This window comes from Diabrotica undecimpunctata, chromosome 9 (assembly GCF_040954645.1).
Source record: "Diabrotica undecimpunctata isolate CICGRU chromosome 9, icDiaUnde3, whole genome shotgun sequence".
NCBI classification, from domain to species: Eukaryota; Metazoa; Arthropoda; class Insecta; order Coleoptera; family Chrysomelidae; genus Diabrotica; species Diabrotica undecimpunctata.
Window position 1 is genome coordinate 75,377,655 of NC_092811.1, and position 26,290 is coordinate 75,403,944.

General features: G+C 31.6%; 1 protein-coding gene and 1 long non-coding RNA gene across 2 annotated transcripts in view; both read left to right on the forward strand.

The window, feature by feature from the left end:
* LOC140450152 (sensory neuron membrane protein 1-like) overlaps positions 1–26,290 on the forward strand; it is a 436,941-nt gene that overhangs the window by 350,682 nt on the left and 59,969 nt on the right. The window lies entirely within an intron of this gene.
* On the forward strand, positions 12,586–13,823 carry LOC140450154 (uncharacterized). Its single transcript, XR_011951977.1, has 3 exons — positions 12,586–12,932; positions 13,033–13,306; positions 13,366–13,823. It is a non-coding gene; the product is annotated as an uncharacterized lncRNA (long non-coding RNA).

The window sequence follows — 26,290 nt, forward strand, 5'->3', positions numbered from 1 at the left end:
AAAAGTTTTTGGTTGTGCAATAATACATGTGTCGTATACATAATAAAAATCCTAGTATTTACTAGTCTGGGTTGATGGTTTGTGTACATGTTATACAGTGTAGGTGCCATTACGCTACCCCAAAGGAGACCGTTCTTCTGCGTTCTCCATCTGCTATTCTTACCATTGAGAAATACCAAAAATCTTCTGTTGTGTAGGCATACGCTAGTAAAACAAGTAAGTTTATTACCTAAGGAGATATCATATAGATTTTGAAAAAATGCCCTCTTATTTAAGGTGTCGTAAGCTGCAAATTGCTGCTTAGATTGACAAATACCACTCCTCATAACTGATATCTTTCGTACCCATCTTTGCTGTGTTGGGCAAGATTTAGTATTTGTGACGTACATGATCTTCCCTGTCTGTAGCAACTTTTGTCTTTTAATTTGAGTTTTTCTTCTGTTTTATCTCTTGAGGAGTATTTTTTAAAGCAAAATAAATATATTGACCGATAGCTTTTGTGGTCGTTGGAGCTTTTGCCAGGTTTAAGCAAGGCAACAACTTTGTCTTTGCTTTGTTTGTCTGCAGACTTTGGATATCAGTAACTGTTGTATTTTTGGTCCAAATTTTATAATAAGCTTTGACTAAGATCTTCAGTCAGTGCCGTACTATTCTTTATTATATACGTAGATAGTGGATCCAAGCTCAACATCGTTAAAAGGTTCCTTCAGCTGACTGGTTTTGTCCTCTCTCATTTTAAGTTTTCTTTGCTTCTTTGCCGGCAGAGATAGCACTTTCACATTTATTATGTGATTTTCAGCGATCAGCTTAATACCAAATACACTATTTTTGCCCTCTATGTATTTTCTGCACTAGAAATACGTCACATTTGTGCTAAGCGCATATGTCTGATAAGGTTAATAATATATATATATATATATATATATATATATATATATATATATATATATATATATATATATATATATATATATATATATATATATATATATATATATATATATATATGCAAAAGTTTACGATTACGATTTCAGCAAGAGCTTTGCTGTCGCTTTCTCATTCATTTCGATTGTAGTTAAAACTGGGGATATTTACTTTATCATTTTGACACTGCTGAAAATTTGGGTTGGCCCTGTTGTTTATTGGCTGCACTACGCTTGTTGAATGTTTGTTTTGTTTACGTTACGTGAACGTCTTTTTTTTCTTGTTTGAGTTGTTAAATCATAAATATTGGCCATTCTCAATTATATTTTGAATTGAAAGAAAAGATGGCAAGAAAAAAAAAGGCGATGTGGGAGATCCTTAAGTTATAACCACTAAGATTTGACTTAGTGGTTATATTCTAATATATTTTTAAATTTACTGCAGCTTAGTAATACTAACCCTAAACATTTTGGGTATCCCAGAGGCATAAACACCTTCTTCCAAATATGGTTCTAATACCCTTATTAAATAATTTGCAGCTTGTTTATTAAGCCGGAATTGCTGCCTAAATTGAGCATCACTTAGTGAAAAAGAATTTTGAGTATCCCGTAACATTCTTCTTATCCTCCGTTATGAACGTCGGATATCTAACCTCTCTAATTCCTCCAAAACTAGCAAATGTCCGTAAAACACAGCCATATTGATACTTTTTGCCTCAGTTTTCCTTGCAAGGATCAAAACACCGCCTACTTAAACTGAACCTAAGTTCACTTCTCCCAGTCCAGTCAGTCATGTCAGATTAATTTCGACTCGAAATGAAATTTCAACCACTTTCTTGTGGTTGAAATTAATTTCGATAAGTCGAAACCTAGTGACGTCGTTTGGTTAGTTCAGCTGAAATCCACAAGGTTCGCAAAGTCGCATTTCGACATCGCCATATTAATTTCGACATGTTTTGAGTCGAAATCTCAATTAGAATCAGGACCCATGTGTATGAATCGGTATCAATAGACTCTCATAACATTATTTCTGCATAACCATGCGTCGTCAGAGATTCGGCTGATACAAATTCACATACAGAACGGTCGGTCTCTTATAACGATATTTCTGCATAACGTTGCGTCGTCAGAGATTCGGCTGACACAAATTTGCATACAGAACGGTAGGTATCTCGCAAGAATGTCTCTTGCTTATTTCCCACTTGAACTGTATAGCTACAATAGTGCCATATACTTTAATAGTTATAAACGGAAACAATTTAATAATATAGTTTTCTGTCTTTTAAGCTATACAAAATTTACAAAAGTTAACGATTTAACAAAAGCTTTCTTAAGGGTTAAACGTTGGTGTAGATATCGAAGGGATTGTTCTTTTGCTAGTAAAAGCAAATCATTATAATCTCCGGTAAATGCCTAACTGACGAATGGGTCACAGCTGATATAAAAAGTCAACCATCTCTGCCAACCTCCTACCAATCCTACCTCCTACGTTTACGAAGACATGGGTCGCGTAATTCCCGGCAATATACGGCGTATTATGGGAGTACGTTATATAGCAGAAAGAAATGGGGAAAGGCGGGTTTCGGCGCTTTATAATCAGAACGTATCAGCGAATACCAACCCGCACTAAGGTAGCGTAGTAAGGTACGCCTCACAACCTGTAACATGAACGATACATTCAAATAATAGCCCTCATTCTCCGTAGGCCCAAATTAAATACCAACGCTTTATATAGCGACATATAAATACCGCTTACTATCAAATCAATCTAGAGTTATAGAAGTGAAAAAAGAAGCTGAAAATATAAAATGGGACCTCATAGGAATCAGAGAAGTAGGAGAGAAAGATAAAGAGCTATTGGAATTAGCATCCGGAAACACATTCTACTACCGGGGAACATCAACGGGCAGAACAGGCGGTATTGGATTCCTGATCTACAAGAAATGGAAACAAAGAGTAGTATAAATAACTAGTATCTCGGATAGAGTAACTAGCTTAACCTTAAAACTATAAAAAAAATACTGTATACAAATTATACAAGTATACCTACTCTAAATACTTAATTGGTAACTTTAACGCCAAAGTGGAAAAAAGAAACAGCAGGTCATGGAAAAGTTTGGAGTCGGTAAGAGAAATTAAAGGGGACAAAGAATGATTCAGTGACATAAGACGATATGACATAAGAAAAAACAATGAATGGTAGAAAATGCAATCGAAAACATAAAAAACTATATGTAAACAAAAAAGGCATTTATTATTGGGAAGAAGCAAATCGTTGCTTAAGCAAACGAAAACACCAGAATTACAGGCAGAAATGAAATAATTCAACTCGTGACTAAATTCTACAGTGAACTATACAAAGCCCCTGAAACACTAAAAGAAGCAATCAGTAACCAAAAATATGCACCAGTAGTTCTTTCGAAAGAAGTAGAATCGATAATTAGAAAAATAAAAGGCGGTAAAGAAGAGCTGGAATAGATGGCATAGCAGTGGAACTTCTTAAATACGCTGGCAAAAAACATGGAATATCTTAGCCAACATATTTACGAACTGCTTAAGATCAAAATGCATACCAGACGACTGGAATACAGCAAACATAATTGTCATTCATAAGAAAGCTGGTAAAGAGGATATCCAAAACTACAGACCTATAAGTCTACTACCAATCAGATACAAGATATTCACAAAGATCATCAACATCAGATTAAGAAATGCATTAGATGCTGCACAGCCAAGAGAGCAAGCTGGCTTCAGAAGCGGATTTAGTAACCTGGATCATATTTATACGCTTCGAGAACTAACGAGTAGAGCTAAAGAATATGAATATCGCTAACATTAACCTTCATAGATTAGATTTCGAGAAGGCTTTCGATTCTATATATCCCAAGGCAGTAGTAGAAGCTTTGACCAATACACTCACTCGTAGTAAAGTGTCTAGTAAGTGTAGTAGTGTCTGGGGGCTAGGAAGACTGAGACATCGGAAGCCCTGAAAAAGACATCAGAGAGAATGTCGAAAGCTCGGCCCAATGGATATCGACGCGATTCAACCCGGAAGACTGGTGAGTTTAATATTAATTTTTATAATAGTATTAATCTTAGCTCTAGGTTTAATTATATATATATATATATATATATATATATATATATATATATATATATATATATATATATATATATATATATTATATATATTCTTTTCTTTTCTATATATATATATATATATATATATATATATATATATATATATATATACATATACTTTAGTAACTGTATTATAACTCGAAATCCATTCCAATCACTAAAACCGTTTTTGGTATTAATAGTTTTAAATATTGCACGTTGCTCAAAGGAACAAAACGATATTTAAAGTTTTTTAATACTTTTTGTATATTTTCTGCGAGGATATCTCGGATTATACATTTTTGAAGGTAGTAAACAATTAAGGTATTCGCCCAAATGTAATGCCTAGAAATTCTTCATTTGAAAAATTTGTATTAAAAATATTAAAATTTGGTACAAATGCAACTACAAAAATATATAACTAACTAGATAACCAACTATAATGCAACTATATAACCAACTTTAGTGACAAAAGTAGATACTATCTATTTTAATAAATATTTTGACACATACCTTTAATGTCCCGCAGTCATTCAAACATGTCCTAGCCTTGTATTTGGCGAAAAAAGAAAAAATATATTTACATTTTTTTTTAAGAAATATTTATTATAAATAGTAATATGTGAAACGCCTTAAGTTGCAAAACTTGTGAATTATTATTCAAAAATTAAAATGATTAAATTGAAAAAACTTAAACAAAAAATAATACTAGATCATTTGATCTATGTTTGTACTCACTTTCCGCAAATACCGATCAAGTGTTCCAGGCACAGAGATACTTTACACTTGCTACAGCAGAATTTAGTTTTTCGACGTTTTTCGACAGTCGCACATTACACAACGAGCTGTAGCTCCTGTTTTCTCTGGTTTGAGTTGTAAATTGGGCTCTGAGGTACCAGTCACTTCTCTCAGTCGTAGGCAAGTGAAAATCACCTGACCTTCTGAGCATATGGGGATTTTTCAGTTGATTGACAAGTGTATGTAGGAAAGTTTTTCGAGGTACCAGATTATCTTATTGAAATTATAAATAACGTAGCTGTTAATTCCTGATACATTTATTAGAGTGTAAAAAGGTGCCTTGGACACCTCCTCGTATTTTTCGAGACATTATAATTTCCTGCCATCATGTTTTTTTATGTTATAAAAATAACTTACCACTAAAACTTATAAAATATTAAGACATAAGTAGTGACCACGGTATGAGGGGCGAGGTTACGAAAACAATAGGTGATACCGCACAGGCAAAGACTTGTTAGCAACTGAACACACTACAGGCTGAAAGAGGTCGACTCTAGTTAGGAAGCTAATAAAAGGGCAGCTTACGCATTCTGTTGTTAAAAAAATTAACCTAATTTATTTGAATGCATGGTCTGAGAGACCGTGCGTCACGACTGCAAGGACTGATATTTCTCGAAAATACAATTTAACTTGGGATAAATTTAGTAGAGAGCGATGATAAATTCATTTATTTGCTCAAAATTACTAACTTAGATTTTAAAATTGGTTGTTTATATATTTAATAATTAATTTATGTATATTAATTACATTTATTAGTATGATAAATGTTATTTTGTACCATTCGATAACATCGATAATATACTACATATTGAGTTAGAACTGATGAAGCTTTGGACATATAAAGCGAAACGTCTTCGATAAACTTATGAACTAGTTGACTTCTTTTTTTATTTGCCAACCTGAATGACTGATTAAACCTCCGAATTCACTAGTTGAATACTTTAGAAATATAAATTGACGGTCGTAGTCTTTATAATATATATATATATATATATATATATATATATATATATATATATATATATATATATATATATATATACATCCTACTATCATTTTCGCGTCGATACATTATGCTTTTACCATCAATTTAGCATCGTCTTGCAAAGTAGCATCTGTATATCGACGCTACTTTACAAGACCTTAATAACTGTTTTCCCGTACTTGTTACAAGAATTTTAACCATCTCATTGATTAGAGTCTTGATACCGTGTTGGTATTTTAAAATATCCGCTTTCTCTTTTTATCCCTTACTGAGTTATATAAGTTTATTCCAGAAAATGTTTGAGTCTAAAATGATGGTACAGTGAAAATATTATATATTTTTAGTTCAGGGTTTTACCGTTTACTCGCTGCCATTATATACATGAAAATGTATATCCCACTTTCATTATCAATCATTTTAGCATCAGAAATTTGGCATCGTTGTTGAATATAATATTACCCACGACGAAATAGTAAATTTAAGAATATATATATATATTTTTCATCTACAAATCATTCTGGCATCATGTTTGGTTAAAAGTAACGGGTTATGATATATTGCAACTACCTATTGTATCTTCGCTCCAATTCGTCCAGTCGCGACGTACAGCACCTCAAATGATAGGATTTAACCAATAAAATACAATAAGACAGAAAAATCAAATATAGCAGCATGTCAAAAAGGCCTTAATTATATATCTTCGTTTCTATAAGTCCAATCGTGACGTACAGTATCTCAAATGACAGGATTTAACCAATTAAAAACAATGAAATAAAAAAATTAAATACAGCAACATGTCCAAAGGGCCGTAGTCACGTATCTTCGGTCCTATTAGTCCAATCGTGAGGTATAGTACCTCTAATGATAGGATTTAACATAAATAATACAATGGGATAGAAAAATCAAATGCAGAACAATGTCAAAAGGGCCTTAGTTGTGTATCTTTAGTTCTATTAGTCCAATCATGACGTGCAGTACCTCAAATGAAAGGATTTGACAAATAAAATACAATGAGGTATAAAAATTTAATGGAGTAGCATGTCAAAATGGCCTTAGTTATGTATCTTCGGTCCTATTAGTCCAATCGTGACGTATAGTACCTCTAATGATAGGATTTAACATAAATAATACAATGGGATAGAAAAATCAAATGCAGAACAATGTCAAAAGGGCCTTAGTTGTGTATCTTTAGTTCTATTAGTCCAATCATGACGTGCAGTACCTCAAATGAAAGGATTTGACAAATAAAATACAATGAGGTATAAAAATTTAATGGAAGCATGTCAAAATGGCCTTAGTTATGTATCTTCGGTCCTATTAGTCCAATCGTGACGTACGATACCTCAAATGATAGCACTTAACCAATAGAATACAATGACATAGAAATCAAATACAGCATCACGTCAAAAGGTCCTTAGTTACGTATCTTTGTTTTTAGTGGCCCAATCGTGACGTACAGTACCTCAAATGATAGGATTTAACCAATCGAATACAATAAGATAGAAAAATCAAATACATCAGCTTGTCAAAAGGGCCTTAGTTATGTATCTGCGGTCCTATTAGTCCAATCATGACGTTTCGTACCTTAAATGATAGAATTTAACTAATATAATACAATGAGATATAAAAATTAAATAGAGTAGCTTGGCAAAAGGGCCTTAGTTATGTATCTTCGATCCTATTAGTCCAATCGTGACGTAAAGTACCTCAAATGGTACCATTTAGCTAATAGAATACTACGACGTACAACCATTTAGCTAATAGAATACTACGACGTACAAATCAAATACATCAACACTAAAAGGACTATAGGTATATATCTTTGCTCCTATATATGTTATGTCAAAAGAGGCTTAGTTGCGTAAACGAATTAACGCACAGAAGTGTGTGGCATATTACGTGACAGGATTATTAGCGAATACCATACGATTACGTCATACATCTCTTTGCATACGTCCACTTTTAGTTAACTACTTAGTATGTATTCAGTACTTTGCTTTACGGTTGTTGAGGCATTAACTCTTAAACAGAAGAATGTTAAAAATCTTGAAAGCTTTGAGATGTGGTGCTACTTGGTGCTGGTTTCTTCGGACTCTTACTTAGAATGATGAATCGAAGCCACTTTTGTTTTAAGTTTCTAGGTAACGTTTTGTATTAAGAGGAAGAGGAAAATAAAAAGGAAGAGGAAGAAAGACAGCTGGACCAACGGCAAGGGTAAGAGTGAAAGAAGCTGGAAGTTGAAGCTAGAGAAGTGGGTCACACTGTATGAGTTAGATAGGCGTGAGTCAGACTGTGGGGAAGGAGGAAATGCCCGTCTGGGAATGATGCCGTAATAGGAGCGATATTGATCTTCTACGCGCTACCTGGAACGAGACAGGGAGCCTCCTTTCTGATGAAAGGAGTGTGTATGTGTATGAATGGAGAATGAATGAATAAAGGTAGTGCTTCGGAAGTGATGCTGGCCTTACAGCGGCCATTTCGCTTCCGGATCGCTGGATTACAGAGGAGGGTCTGGTTTAGCAGGTAGGCGTTCGGCGTAGACTCAGCGACAAGAGGGCATTTTAAAGTACCTCGGGAACTATCGCCGGGAGTACTAAGAACGAATCCTGCACTAAGGTCAGTCAGGCGGCGTCCTGAACTGAGATGTCTTTTGAAGATTCTAGACCCCTTCTCTATAAAGACGAAAAAACAAAGGTAACGTTCCATACATCTATTTCAAAACACCGGTTAGAATTTGTTTCTGCGACTGAAGATCCATACAAAAGGTACAAATACTTCCTTTGTAGAGTAAAACGGTGGTTCTCCTGTAAGGCATTAGAGATTCTTAATTGGTGTGGTTCTAAATGCACCTTCCATTCGAAGTTGCATTTAGAACCAGTTGGCTGTGTTCTAAAGGATGTGAAGTTGCTTGGTATTATGTTTTTTTAGCGGAGTTATCTTCTTCTTCTTAAAGTGCCTTCTTCATTATTAAAGGTTGGCTATAACTACAGCAAATTGCTCTCTATCTTGAGCTGTTCTTAATATCTAAGCGGAGTCATAAATACCAAAAATATTTAATAAAATGGTTTTGTCGGTTTCCCATTTTTTATTTATAATGATTTTATTACATTTAATCCTTTTTGGTAAGACTTTTTTATTTCTAAAACATGTTGTTTCCATGTTAATGTTTTGTGAAATACCATTCGGAAAAATCTAATTTTGTCTGAGAATGGGATTGGCTCACCATACAGTTGAGCCTTAATCAGAACTTTACCCACAAAACTGTTTTCATGTTAACCTATTTTTCCAATGGCTCTACGATACATTGAATCTTAGCCTCCTCTAATTTGGATTTTTACTATTGAGGATGCTGAGTTACTTGTTACCAAGACCTGAGGTGTATCAAGATTTGTGCATTCTTTGTCACTCTTTTATTTTTTCCATGGTCTTATTTTTGGTCTTAAGCACGGCATTTTATTATATAGGGTTTTTTAGCAACTGTCGTCATCCGTCCTCAACATATGATCAGCCTATTGCAGTTTCTGGAGATTGATGAATATTATTATAGGTACTGCTTTAAATGAAGAGCAAAGTTCCTAACTGTATCTAAATATTTATTCCATTATCATGGATCGGTAAATATCTTCCTCAGGATTTTCTTTCTTTTTTATTATCAGTCATTTTGTGGATTAGTAACATACTCATTGTCTTCATATAACTTCTGTTTACGTCCATATTCAAACATGGGCCTCCTCAAGGATTTTTCGTTTATTTCTTTCTGGTGCTCTTCCAAGCAAATTCGTCGAGATTCTTTCGATGTCATCACGAGCGGCACCGATCTCCCATTGCAGCAATTTTATACGCACCAATTACCTCTGTCTGTCGTATTGGTGTGAGCCAAGTTATGTTACTGTTACAATTATGTTACTGTGTGATCACGTTCTATAACATTTTGAAATGGCAACGCCCATTAAATCCTGCGAAATGTGAAGTACGCAGTGTGATTCGGTTTTTAAATGTAAGAGTCTAATTCACGTAGAGTTTATGACTAGTGGTAAAGCAATTAATTTAGAGGCTTTCTACCAAACACTTTAAAGACTAAAATGTGCGATACAAAATAAACGACGTGGCATGTTCTCGGAGAAAGTTTCTGGTTCGCGATAATGCTGGACCCCATGCATCGACAAGAACACAGCAAGAACCTTAACTTCTACAATAGGAAATGTTCGAGTAGCTTCCCTTTAGCCAAGACCTTACATCTTCCGATTATCATCTGTTTCCAAAGCTGAAGGAATTCTTAAATGGAAAGAAGTTTGAAAATGACGAAGAGCTCAGATAAAGTGATATAGTGGCTCAGGCGTTTGGCATTAGAAGATCACAACACCAGTATCGAAAAACTTATTTCACAATACAATTAATGCCATAACAACGAAGGCAACTACATTGAAATGTAGCCTAACGTAGACCGAGAGAATTCGGCTCACATGTTAGCCCTAAAAATATACTCTAATTGTTTTGCATAATTGATCTGGGGAGGCCTTGCTGATTATGACGGTAGCCTTCAGTTGATTTTGTTAAAATGTTGTTGAAACGAACAGTTCAAATTTTTTGACCCCTAATTAATTTGGTTAAATATTTTAATTTATTCTTGATCTAAATAGTTTTAGTTAACAGTTTTCGAGAAAAACGCTGTTAAAAAACAACAAATTAAGTTTTATGCGAATTTTCAGTTAAATAAGTACATAAATAAATTTTAAGATTAATTTTTTATAAAAATATGTTTTAAAATTCATATAACATATACATGCTCTATTTAAAGAAATTAAAATAAGCAATTTCATATTCTTTAAATGGAATGGCATAATCAAAAAGATCGAAAATATCTACCAAAACAACACAATAAAAGTAAAAGTAGAAGAAGGACTAACCGAGCCTATTGAAGCTGGCAATGGGATAAGACAGGGAGATTTCCTAAGTCCTCTATTGTTCAACCTGATTATGGATGAAATAATAAAAAAGTAAGAACTAAAAAAGGATACCAAATGGGAGAAAAACAGCTTAAAAAAATCTGTTATGAAGACGATGCAATACTACTCTCTCAAAGTGAAAATGATTTACAACGTATGCTGCACAAATTTAATATAACCGCCAGAAAGTTTAACATGTTAATTTCCCCAAAAGAGATAAAATACATGGTTACACCAGCAAATTTACCAAGATGCAAATTGGGGCTGGAAGGTCAGATAATAGAACAAGTGATGGAGTTTAAATATCAAGGTATCACATTATCTAGATACGGAAAGCTCGAAACTGAAGAGGAAGATCAGGTAAATAGAGCAAACAGAGCCGCAGGCTGCCCAAATGAAACAATATGGGGAAACAAAAATATCGGGAAAGAAACGAAATACAGAATTTACAAAACAGTCATCAGACAAATATATATATATATATATATATATATATATATATATATATATATATATATATATATATATATATATATATATATATATATATTGTTATGATGTTTTATTTGTGAATGATGAGCAATGAGTTTTTAATAATATATATATATATATATATATATATATATAATATATATATATATATATATATATATTTATAGGGTTTTTATCGCTGTTCTCAAAGAATTAGTTTGTAAGCACTTTTTGAAATTATCTTTATTATATTTATTATGAAACACACATATATATATATATATATATATATATATATATATATATATATATATATATATATATATATATATATATATATATATATCTAACATAACCAATGTAAAGTTTAAAATAAACTATCTTTAAATTAAAATTCTTATGAAACTAATTAACTTATATAGATAATGTAAATTTTAAACAAACTATCTTAAAAATTGAAATTCTTATGATACTAACTAAATTATATTAACAAAATTTTGTACCTTTCTTTCACTGAATGCCTAAATAAAATGTTCTCCAAAATAAAGATTTTAATCACCACTCAATGTCTTCGTTCTCAGCCTCGGTTATCCTTGTTTTTGTGAAATTACTTTTTCCAATTATCAGCTTCCATCAATTTAAAATATTTTTCTTCTTAACAGCATTTATATATATTCTTCTTTTCAATATACCAATATCCAATCACCAAATATATTATATAATTTTAATTTTCAATTAATACTTCCTTCCATTATCCAATTACCATTTTTACATAACATAATTTTTAATCTTCAATAATATTATCTTTATACTGTTTCTTAATCTTCATTGAACTTATTATATTCAACATCTGGACCTTATGACTGACTATCTTGAACTTACTGAACAATTGACTTCACTAACTAAATGTGTCTATCCTCTAACTTTCTTACTAACTGACTGGCCTCATAGTAACTGTAACTGAACTTTGAATCCAAATCTTTATATCTTTTTTCATATTCCAGAATCATCTGGCAAGAAATCCTATTAGAATTGTTCCATTTCCTCCATATGAATGTTCTCGAAACAGTATATGTTCAATTATGTCCATAGACATAACCATATTCGAGAACGGTCTACAGTAAACAAAGGTTAAATTCTGTATTCTAGAGAATTCCTTTCTTTTCTATCGAGAATTTTGTTGACATTTACGCTTTTCAGATCAGAATATAAACTTAAATCAGTAACTAAAACACTCTAATTTAATAAACTACACATTTTAAACAACATATTATTATAACCCCACTTATATTCCTAATTATTATTTAAAATGTCACTTTCAGAGTATGTACACAGTATAGACAACAACCAGTATTCCCACTCCGCTTTGGCGCGAAAGTTCGCGCATTTTACTCGCGCAGACAGCGACGCCATTTTCTCTGGACTCCGAAAAATTTGACGGCTCTCATTGGTCATTGGCCATTGTCATTTGTCATAGATAAATAATATAGAGGCCATTGTATTTGTTTACTTTTTGTGTATTTATAGATACAAATAAACTTTATACATTTTTTATTTCGCAATTACGTTGTATAAGTACGTCGATATGTACAAAAATAAAAACAAAAAGCCTTGCCACACTTGTGCAGCTACAAAGTGTTGTAATAATTCTAGGAAAAGTATTGTTTTCTTTCCAAAAGATGTTAATAGGTGAGTGTTAAATTAGGATTAAAATTGTGTATTACAGATGTTAAGATGTTATATTATTTATTAACGTTTCATCGTGTATTAAAAAAATGTTTGTATTTAGGCAAAAATTTGGTTAATGGCATGTGGACGAGAAGATTTATTGAATAAGGCAGAACGTTTACATAGAAGTCATCGTCTTTATGGTACTCATTTCGACAATAAGATCAAAGAATATAGACGCTTATTGATAAGATGTTTCTGAATGATATGAGAAATCGATTACAACCTTCTGCAGTTCTCACAAACTTTCCTTTAACAGAGGGCTCATCAACTTTTGATCATACTTATTCTGCAGTAGTCCAAAACATGTCTTCCAAGATGTCCTATTAATGAAGGTAAATAAAATAAATAATTAAGATGTAACACATATGTAAGCTTTCTCTTTTTCTTTTAGAAGTAGTGAAAAGTTCAGCTATGGATATAGAGAAAAATGTTAGTATTAAACATAAACCATCCACTATAACTGTACTTCAGGATATTACTATTACTCCTGGTAAAAACAACATATTCCATGGAGAACCTGAACATGTAACTACACTTCCAGTAACACCAAGTTCAACTCAAGTGTCACAACAATTATCAATAAATACTCCCCGAAAAAATGTATTATGAAGTACAGTTATACAATTAAGGAAGAAAAACCATTATTTAAAAAATAAACTTCAGAAGTTAAAGTCTACAGAAAAGAAGTATATTGACAATTGAAAAATTGAAATTTTATAACCTATTTGTGTGGATATTTAATAAAAAAATGTTTAAGAATTCCATAGTTGTGAAATATGTGGCATATACTCAAAAAGTGTAACCAATTTGTGAGATACTATTGTATATTCATATTTAACGGATATGAAAATAGAAGTGGCGAGACATATGGTAATCTAAAAATGCCTACTGGTGATTTTATTAACTTTATTAGTATACTTGACTGTCTCTTTCACAAGAATTTTGACATATTAGCTGTACAGCCGAATATTATTAAAACATATGTTTCTCTATTTAGTACAATAAATTTTAGCCACCCTTGTGAACAATTTCCACTAAAATATTGTAGAACTTTATTTAGCTGTGTACGTTTGTACTATTCATTAAAATTCATGAAGAGAAATTTGAAACTGAAAAACATGAAAATATAACCAAAAGAAAAAATAAATTGATTATTTGGAAACATCAATAAAGCATTATTTACTTATTTATAACAATATAAAAAGTCAAAATACTCTTTTTTTATTACAGTGATCAGATAATATCGATTAATAATTAATATACCTATTTAGGGGTTTTCTTCACATTATCTTATGTTTTTAGTGAGATGTAACTAAAATATCTGATCATATTCCATAAAAATGTATTGAGTATTACTTCTAATTAATTATATTGACATTAATCAAGATCAAGTAAACAACAATGTAAAATATCATTCAAAATCACATTTGAACAAAAGCAATTGTTTATAGAATAATCCATACTCCTAAATTCCTTTAGCTAATTTCTTTTCATATTCCTTTGGCATATTAATTGCAAAGCCGAATATTATTAAAATAAAATATTGTATAACTTTATTTAGCTGTGTATGTTTATAATATTCATTACAATTCATGAAGAGAAATTTCAAGACTGAAAAACATGAAAATATAACCAAAAGAAAAAATAATAAATTGATTATTTGGAAACATCAATATAACATTATTTACTTGTTTATAACAATATAATAAGTCAAAATACTCTTTTTTATTACAATGAACAGATAATATCAATCAATAATTAATATACCCATTTAGGGGTTTTCTTCACATTATCTTATGTTTTTAGTGAGATATAACTAAAATATCTGATCATATTCCATAAAAATGTATTAGAGTGTTTCTTCTAATTAATTAATAATTAATTATATTGACATTAATCAAGATCAAGTAAACAAAAATGTAAAATATCATTCAAAATCACATTTGAACAAAAGCAATTAATTATAGAATAATCCATACTCCTAAATTGCTTTAGCTAATTTCTTTTCATATTCCTTCCCGTTCACTTCTTCAGAATTTACATTTCCATATATCTCATCGCAGAACTAATTATGGTTCAAATATAGGTATGATCTGACTTCTCATACATGCAAACCAGTGCTCATGAGATATAATTTGTTTAACTTCTGAAATTTTAAACTACAAAATGATACTTTGTAAACTTAATGTGTACTTGTTTTATACATGTATATTTGATTTTTATCTGTAATTGTATTTATCTCCAATGTATTTTTGTCTAATTTTGACAGTGGGTCTGTCACCTTTGTTATTATTAAATAAACAAATAAATGTAATATCTAATGCAACATGTAATAATAAATGAAGTTCATTTAAAAATTTATTTTTTATTTCCACAAATACATTCTTACCATTAACAGGATGACGCTACTTTTAGCACTTTGTATGATTCCGTTAGACGTCTAATGTACATCAACAAGGATTGTAAGAAAAAACTAAAAGAAAAATTGTGCTATGAAGTACAGTTATAAAATTATTGAAGGAAAACCATTATTTAAATAAAAAATTCAGAAAACATTCTGTACATTCTACAGAAAAGAAATGTGTCGATAATGTGACAATTGAAGACTACATGGCACTTACATCTAAATTTTGTCCTTCGTTAAATTTAGCTAATTTCATAAATGTTCAAATTTTACAGTCTAGAAAAAAGGCAAGAGGTAGAAGATTCAGTAATCAGTTTAAACAGGATGTCTCTTAATGTACTTCAAGGGGCCAAAAGTTTTACAAAAATGTTTTGTGTAGCAAATTTTGTTTACCCAGCCCTAATATATTATTTAAAAATAATATACCAGACAGCTACTCAAAAAGTGTAACTAATTTGTCGGCTAAAACTGTATATCAATATGTTAATGTATATAAAAATAGAACCGGTGACACATTTGGTAATCTAAAAATCCCTACTGGTGATTCTGCTGACTTTATAAGTAGGTATACTTGACATTCTCTTTCAAAAGAATTTTGACATATTAGCTGTAAAGCCGAATATTATTAAAACATGTTTCTCGACTTAGTACCATAACTTTTAGTCACCTTTTAAACAAAGTCCACTCAAATATTGTACAACTTTATTTAGCCGTGTACGTTTGTACTATTTATTAAAATTCAATAACAGAAATTTCCCTACTCAAAAATATGAAAACAAAACTAAAAGAAAAAATAATAAAATGATTATTTGGAAACATCAATAACACATTATTTAATCGTTTATATCGAAATAACAAGTCAAAATAGTCTATTACAATGAACAGGTAAGATCAATCACTAATCAATATACATATTTAGGAGTTTTGTTCACATCCTCTTGTGTTTTTAGTGAGATATAATTAAAATATATTAACTGATTTCAAACTCTGTATTTGAATTTTGAAATGAAACTTTGCATTTTATTCTACTTTATAACCATACAGCTTTAAAACTAGCATATTTATTAAAAACTGTTGCATAACTCTCCATTTGATTTTTTTTTGATAGTGTATAAGACAGTTCTGTAACAAATAGTTGTGAAACTTTAGAAAACAAAATCATAAATACAACGCAAAACAATTTTAGGTTTTTTTTTTTAATTTCTCGAAGAATGAAAGAGTAGCAAGAAGAGTTTTGAAATTGGTTGAAATTAAAATCAATTTTGTTAAATAAATCAAAGTCGGCTCTGTCGCGTCCATATGTGCAGGGCCAGTCAACGGTTTTCGTCCAGAAAATATGGCGTCAAGGTCATCGAATTTTGTCTAAAAAGATCAAAGGTACCGCGGTAGAGTGAGAATACTGGTTGTTATCTATACTGTGGTATGTATATCTGTCTGTCACTTACATGTATAGGTGGTTGCCTATGCACATGGCTCACTTAAATAAATGTATAATATTACAATTATTAAAATAAAACTTTTTACACTTATTATATGCTAATTTCTTAAGAATACCCTCATATAAATAATTTTTATAAAATTCTCTAGTATATGACTTATTAAAATAACCAAATATTTTTTATATTTATTATTATCTAGTATATAACTATTATTTTAAATTAATTTTTTAAACACTATTTTTCCTCCTCTTACGTTCAATATCATTTCAATATATATATATATATATATATATATATATATATATATATATATATATATATATATATATATATATATATATATATATATATGTGTACACGAATGTAATGCGAATGTACACCATTTGACCTGAGGCAGTACAAATACAAATAAAAGATGTGAGCCCTTACTACATTTTGTTCTTCTTCTCATGGCCCCGTCTCCTTTCGAAGGTCGGCGATCCAAATGGCAATTGTAGTTTTGGAAACTGCTGCACGAAAGATTTCTGCGGATGAGCGGTCGAACCATCTACTCAGGTCTTTCAGCCACGAGTTCTGGCGTCTTCCTACTGATCTATTGCCCTGTACTTTTCCTTCCAGTATAACTTGAAGTAATTCATATCTTTCGCCTCTCAACACATGATCCAAGTTTTGTATGTTCCTCTCTTTGATTATTCTTAGTAATTTTTTTTGTTTACATATGCGACAAAGTACCTCAGTATTAGTAACTCTTTGTACCCATGGAATTCTCAACATTTTCTGTATATATACATCTCAAAGGCATCTATTCTTTTTTCTATTTCAGAGTCCAACTTTCACAGCTATACAGTAAGACAGAAAAAAAGTAACATCTGATCATTCGGATTCTAAGCTGCAGACTAAGGTCTGATCTTGTAAAAAATGTTTTCATGCTCATGAAAGTTTTCCTTGCTTGTTCGATTCTTGATAGGAATTTCTTTTTTTTGGATTACACTGACTATTGATATTTGCTCCCAAATATTTTATGGAATTTACCTATTCTATTATTTATATTATTATTATAATTATTTGACCTATTATTATTATTTGACCCTTGGCATACACATGTACGTTTATTGGTGTCTTTGAAAATACCAAAGTTTTAGTTTTGGAAACGTTTAGATGTAAACCGAACAATTCGCTGTGGTGAACTACCGCAATTATTATATTTTGTAGTTCTTGTGCGCTGCTTACTATTAAGACGGTATCATCAGCATCTCTGATGTTGTCTATGCTGATTCCGTTAATTTTAATTCCGCCTTGGACCTCGTCTAGTGCTTCTCTGAATATAGACTCAGAATACAAATTAAACAGTAGTGGTGATAAGATACAACCCTGTCTCACTCCTCGTCGGATTTATATATCTTCGGATATTTTGTGCTCTATTTCAATTGCTGCCGTTTGGTGCTAGTATAGTTCTGAGATAATTCGCAAGTTTTGTTCGTCAACTCCAGTTGTTCACAGAGTTTCGATCATCCTTTGACGGTTAACGCAGTCAAATGCTTTTCGATAGTCAATAAAACATGCATATACATCTACATTCATGTCTCTGCATCGTTGCGTTAACACATTTAAAGCAAAAAGATCCTCTCCTGTTCCTAATCCGTTTCGAAATCCGAATTGAGTGTCACTCATCTGGAAATCGCACTTCTTGTAAATTCGTGTATGGATAATTCTAAGAAAAGTTTTAAGGGCATGAGACATTAAGCTTAATATTCGATAATCATCGCATTGTGAGGAATTCGATTTTTTTGGTCATGCTACGAATTTTAGCCAGTCTGTTGGCTTACCTGTGTCATATATCTTATTGAATAGTGCTGTTATTAAGTCTAGGATTTTACTTTCGTTATCTGCAATTAGTTTTAGTATTTCGACATTGATATTGTCTGGACCGGTGGCTTTTCCATCTTTCTGAGATTTTACTGCGTGAATTACTTTTTCTTTGGTTATTTCTGGGCCTTTTTTATTTATTTGATTATCTGTGGATGGTGGAAAATAAGGTCTATCGTCGTTAAAAAGAGTTTGTATGTATTCTTTCCATCTCTCTAGTTTGTCTTCTGTACCCATAATTATTTCGTTATTATCATTTTTTAATATTGTTGCTTGTCTCTTCTTGTGTCTACCTGTCATTTCTTTTACTTTTTTATGAATATTAAAGGTGTCGTATTTTCCCTGAAGTTGTTCGATTTCTAGGCATTTTGTTGACATCCAGTTTTCTTTCGCCTCCCTGCACTTTTTTCTAATAATTTTGTTGATTCGCTTGTATTATATTGGGCTTGTTTTATGTTTTCGTCTTACGTTCACGAGGTCCATCATCTCTTGCGTTATCTATTCTTGTTTTTTGTTGTATTTTATGTAATTTACATTTTGTTATAGAACCTAATTTATTCATACTAAACGTAGGACATAAGCCAAATTTCATAACTTCACAACAAAAGGAGAGCATTTATATAACACTTACAACGACTTATAAGGCTAGAACGCTTAAACAATGGCATGTATCAGATAAGATGTTTTGTTCAGACCATCGAAATATCGGTTTTAAAATAACAGGTAATGAGACTATTAAGGACACTTATCATAAATCCTCATAAAATGAACTGGGAAATATATCAAGCAGACCTGGAATATTGTTTAGGCTGGCTTAAAAAACGATAAGGCATACATTGAAACTAAAGATGGCTGCCGAAAAATTTCAAGAGATTGTCATGTAATCATTCGAAGAGAACTGCCCAGCGATAGTAAGGAATTTTAACAGGAAAGTAACTTGTGGTATAAAATTAAAGCAAATTAAAATCCAAAGGTCAGATGAAAATTAAATTTCGCCAAAGATTAGGTAAGTGGAGCGACTATTGCCAAGTCCTAACTACATATAATAAGGAACTGAGAAGGGGAAACTAAGAATCGTGGAGAAGGCATTGCAAGGAGTTAGAGCAGATTGCAGAAATGTTAAGGCTTCAAAAAGTTCTCGCGAAGAACCCTGAGTTATTCATTTCCTCGCTTCAAAAGGAATCAGGAGAACACATTCGGAATAATAAAGGGATCCCAAATTCTCTTTCTTAAGTTTAAACCATAATTGATATCATTAGATATATGGCAGCACACTGGAGTGGATACCATGATTTATGGTTCTAAGGAAAACTGGCATGTAACAAAAGAAGTGGTGAACTAAGAGAGCAATAACTACGTTAATGATAGCCAGACGCACTCATAGAAAAATCCCACATGGAAAAATGTGGCGTTTAAAACCAGACATGTTATATTGGATTTATAAGATGATGGTAGGACCAACAATTACATATTCATCAGTAGTATGTTGGGCAAGACTGCAGCAAAAAAGTGCCATCCTTAAACTAAGTAAAGACTTATTCATTCATCCCCTTCATTAGATAAATTCATTGGGTTTAGATATTGTAAAGCAACAAAAATATCTAAAACAAAACTCCAGACAAAAAAAGAAGTATATAAATATAAAAAATCCAAATGTTTTTAATATACTGTTTAAATGACAATTTGCACTAATTTTTTAAATATATTTGACGAGTTTAAACAACGCACTTATTATTGACATATCATCAAATTAGAAGAGGTTATCAGTTGATATCTATCACCCCTGTTAATTTTTTAACCTAATTAACCCTTAACTACTGACGTGGATGTTTTAGGACATAGACTCTGACATGCGGTATGTCATACCGTTTCCTATTCTCCTTTGTTTTTAATATGAATTTATCTTATATCACTGTATTTGTTTTTATATCAACTACGGAATGATTCTTCACATTGCTGTAGCATAATATACTGCTACAAGTAAAATAAACTTTACTTTTTCAAGAATATTATGAATGCATACATAATATTTAAAAAATGGTGGACGTTACTACAAAATCGTTTATAAACTAAATTAAAAGAAAAATTGATTACTTGTGACTAACAAATGGTAAAATAATATTAAAAGAAACAGACTAATGATTTAAATTTAATGAGAAGTTAAAATACAAAATTCTGACAATAACCAAAAATTACAATAAAATAACTAGTCATTTTGCGCGCAAGGTCCGCAATTTTTCTTTGTACACTGTAAGCACACTGGTTTTCCACAAGAAAAGCACACATAAAAAGTCTTTCGCTTTAATGCACTTGGGCATAAGTAACATGTCTTCTTTTTCTCAAGCCTTTCTTCAAAATCTGCTTCTTTTTGGCGTTTTTGTCCTAGTATTCGTTCAATACCACATAATAATTCTCTCGGGATTCTGGGATTTTCGAGTCTTCTTTGTAGATGAGGTAAAACTAATTGTTTCGCCAACTCCTTTGTGTAGTTTAGCCTTTCCGTATTATCTTCTTGTAGTGATTGGTACACAACATGCGAATTAACAGCAGCTATATCAATGATGCGGTAAAAAATAGTAAGTGGCCATCAGCGAGAACGACGTTTTACAGAATATTTATCACACTTGGCATCTAAAGTATCGACACCTCCTTTCGTACGATTATAATGAGCTATAATTTCTGGTTTTCCAGTAATCTGATCCGTGCCTATTGAACGGTGCATCATCGAAGAAATAAGTAAAACAGCCCTCGATTTTTTTGGCACATGGAAAATTGGGGATAAACTTTTCGTAAATCCGTAAGTAGTTAAATTTACTTGCCTACAACGGTGTGGCTGGAATTCCGGAGGGATTTCCCGTTTATTTTTCTTGAGGGTTCCTACATACGTTAACTTCTTTACTTCTAACTGCTTTACTAATTCTATAGAACTAAACCAATTATTAGCTGTGATATTACGGTTAGTTCCATAAATAGGTTTAGCAAGCCGAAGAACAGATTGAGTTAGTTTATTTATCTTCTTTTCTTCCTCAGATAACCCAGTTCCGTCAGTGTCCTTGCCTCCATATATATAGGCATTGTATACGTAACTTGTTCGTGCATAAGTCAGGCACATTATTTTAATGCCATATTTCACAGGCTTATTAGGCATATACATTTTAAACCTACACCTTCCCCTAAAGCCGACCAACATTTCATCAATACAAACACATGTGCCTACGGAATACAGTTTTTGACAATTTGATATGAATATATTAAATATGTTACTAATGACTGCTGTTGGATCTATCTTTTTTCTTTCTTCTCTATCCAGAGGGTTATCAAAACGTAAACATTTTAGAAATATTGCAAATCTTTCTTTTGACATAACACATCTGAATATATCTCTACCAGTGCCATCTGTAGCAAATATAGAATTTATATCTTTGTCATTGGATTTGAAAGCGGATAAAGAGTATAAAAGCAATCCCATAAAGGCTTTTAGTTCTATTTCATCAATTTCATTTAGTTCTGGTCTATTCATTCTTTTATAGTTTTTACGAATTGCACGTAATTTATTATTTGTCCATTTACGTATCTTGTATTATATCCTCAGAAATAAGAAAATTAAAAAAAAAATGATGAATTTTCGTTTCATTTCGTTTCAAGATCGTTCTAATGGTGGTCATTTTCGATACTGGAGAATAAATTTCTTCATAATCTGTTCCCTTCTCTTGTGCAAATCCTCGAACTACTAATCGAGCCTTATATTTATCACATTTACTCTCTTCAAAAGGTTTAAAAGTATATACCCATTTCGTATCCAAAATATTCTTTCCAACGGGTTTTCTATCGACTATGTCCCAGTTAGCATTTTTATTTATCGAATCAATCTCCCTTTCCATTGCCCTAACCCAGCAATCTTTATCATCCCTTTCTTTTACTTCTTCAAATGACTGTGGCACATCTTCAACCAAATTCATGGCACTTAGAGCCATATAAGTCTCATAATCTTCTAACCATTTTGGTGGCTTTATATTTCTATTTCCTCTACCTTCTGCTCGACTTGTGCTCTGTTCTTCATTTCTTACTTCTTCATTAATACTAACTTGATCTATTTCATTTTTGCGGTTCATTTCTTGTTTTGCAATGTTGTCTACCCTATCTATACCTTCATCACGTTTGCTCCTAACTTCTCTGCCTTCATCTAGTGTTGCCAATCCTTTAAAATAAAATTCATTTTCATTAAACCTTACATCCCTGACAATAATTATTTTGTTTTTAGTTGTATTCCACAACCTATAACCTGTAGGTGCATAGCCCAACATTACACATTTTCCTGCCTTATCATCAAACTTACTCCTCAATTCGTCAGAAATGTGAGCATAAGAACTACTTCCAAAAACTTTTAAATTTCTAACATCTGGTTTTTTATTGTTCCATATTTCAGCTGGTGTAACGTCTCCATCCAGTCTTTCCGAAGGTGACCTATTTATCACATAACATGATGCCCTTATAGCTTCTCCCTAAAAAGACTTAGGAACCATTGAAGTATTCATAATGCATCTAGCTCTTTCCACCAAAGTACGGTTCATCCTCTCTGCCTTACCATTTTGTTGAAGTGTGTACGATACTGTATAATCTAATAGAATGCCATTTTCTTTACAAAACTCTCTATATTCATTTGAAACATATTCACCCCCATTATCAAATCTTAATTTAGAACCCTTTGAATTAAATTTTGCTTCTACAAACCTCAAATATTCCTTAAATTTACTGAAAACCTCACTTTTATTTTTAATTAAAAAAAGCATAGTAAAATTTGAAAAACCATCTATAAAAGTGACAAAATATTTCATCAATTGTTTGTGGACTAATTGGCCCGCACACATCAGAATGTATTATTTCTAAAATTCTATTACTTTTTGTCCTGGTTGGAAAAGGTAACCTTGAAAACTTTCCCTGTATACATGGTTCACAAAAATTCACTCCGCCAATATGTATGTCTTTGTTTATTCCATCAACTAAATTCTTTTTAATTAATTTTTCTAGTGATTTAAAATTTAAATGTGAAAACGTTTCATGCCATCTAATAAATTCTTTATTTTGGTCATTTTGGACAGAGTAACATTTTTGTTGAACTACTTCAAAATTGATTTTGTATAAACCATCTCTTTTACCTAATTCTATTAAACAACCGTTCTTAATTAATTTTACATCATTTTCAAAAATTACAGTAATCTGAGACATTTCCAATCGTTTTACAGAAAGTAAATTTTTTCGTAACTGTGGTACATAAAAAGCATTTTCAATTTTACATTCTACTTGTCGACCACATACATTGCTAAAAACATTAATATTTCCAATACCAACTGCAGGTAAATAGTTACCATTTTTTGCTAATGCTATATCTATAGGTTTATCCAAAATTACCAAATCTGTAAATATACTTTTATCATTTAGTAAATGATCAGTACATCCTGAATCAATCACAAATTCTAAGTTATTCACTGTTTCACTATTAACTACATATTTGCCTATTTCAGTTATAAAACATACCTTAGACACTTCATCAGTTATATCATCAATCTCATGTGACCTATCCTGCTGTTAAATGAAGTTGCTTCTATGCATTCCTCTGTTGTTTTGTAAGTTTCTCGTATCTCTGTAACTATTACCTCTATTTGATCAATTTCCTCTAAAATCATCCTGAAAACCTCTTTGACTCTGAAAATTTAATCTGTAATTGTTACCTCTATTTGACCCACTTTCTCTAAAATCATCCTGAAAACCTCTTTGATAACTTGTGGATACTCTTGATTGTCATTCTCTTTTATAATGGCCTCTTTTTCCACACCTATAACAAGATGTGTCAACATTGAAAGCAACTTGTTCAGCACCAACTACTCGACTTGCTCTTGCACCCAGGCATCTCTTTTCTTCTTCACTCAATAACCTTTTCTTTACCTCTTTATATGATAATACACCAAACGCTAAATTTTCGATAACTGTTACCACTGTTTCATAGGATTTTGGCAAAGTTAACAGCAAATTACATATTATATCTTGATCTTTAATTTTTACCCCAGTGGCTCTTAACTGTCTCAGGATTTCCTCAAATTCACCAATAAATCGTTCCAATGACTCACTTTCTTTCAATTTCATGGACAGTAACTTTCTTTTTAGGAACAGTTGTCCTGGTAGACCCTTTTTCTCATATTTTGCTTCTAAACTTTTCCACATATGGTACGCCTGTTCTTTGTCCCGCAATATCTCTAATTATGCATCGGAAACACATTGAACAATTATTGATTTGGCTTTATTGTTCATTTTTTGGAATTTTTTTATCTCGTTCTCGCTTAAACCTGTTGTGATTGTTTCGCCTTTTACACACTCTAATACTTCATTTTCTGCCAATATTATTTCCATCCGAAACTTCCATGATAAGCAATTCTCACCTGTTGGGGCCTCAATATTATACATTTTTCTTTGTTCCATCGTGTACATGTATATATAACCTATATTCGCTTTTTGATACCTTATTATTATTTTTCATCCGTGAACTGCGCCCATAACCTTTTGTTTTCTTTAATTATCAATCTGGCTAATTAATAAAATAAACTGCTTTCATATTTAAGTTTTATTTCCTCCGATTATATTAGATTACAACAAAAGTACAAATTCAAGTACCATATCTTAACATTAAATCCTATCTATCTTCTGTCAGTTCTCTTCTTCTATTTTTAGTGACCGCACAATCTTCTTCACTTATTTTCATAGAACTAACAATTTCATCTCTATATGACCAGAATCTGGATCGTGATTCAGTTTTGTAAGTGGTGTTTAACAGTTTCTCTCAGTATTTCCTTTATCTTCAGTAATGTAACAATATTAGGCAACTTAGGCAACTATTATTGTTTCTCCGTAATTCATTATAAGTTGTGTTTGTGGTGGTTTAAATTCTCTAGACAAATATTTTGAATGGTCTTTAAGTTCTTTCCTTACTTTATGTTCTTACATTACTCCTTAATATACCTATTTTTTACACGCCTTTTATATTAGGTTGCCTAAAATTTTTACATGTCATTTATATATCTTCTTGTAATACCAGATATGTACGACATGATATGAAGTTTCAAGAACAAGTTTCTATTCCTAGAGATCGCTGAGGAACAATGCGGATTCGTACTAGGGATATGTAAGCAGATATCGTAACATAACTAAAAAAGCGGGAGGACACAATATAACAATGATTTACTGTTTCGTGCATTACATAAAGGCTTTCCATTCAGTAAAATGAAATTTTTTGGAGTACAATGAGATATATTAGAGATCCTAACTACTTAGTTAACCTAATTCTGAATAATAAAAAACTCAGCTAAAGTTAAGTAAAAGGAATGCGTTCAAAACAAAAAAGAAACTAGACAAGGTTGCATACTATTCTGAATACATGAGGAAAGTACAAGACAAATGGAATAAAAGAATCAATATAAGCTAATCACTAATACTAGCAGCAAATGAAGTCAAAATAACTATCATCATTGAACGACTAATACAGATAAGCAGGAAATTCAGACAACAGATCAATACGTGAAATCTACCGCACATACCTCAAGTGGTTTGTATGTATG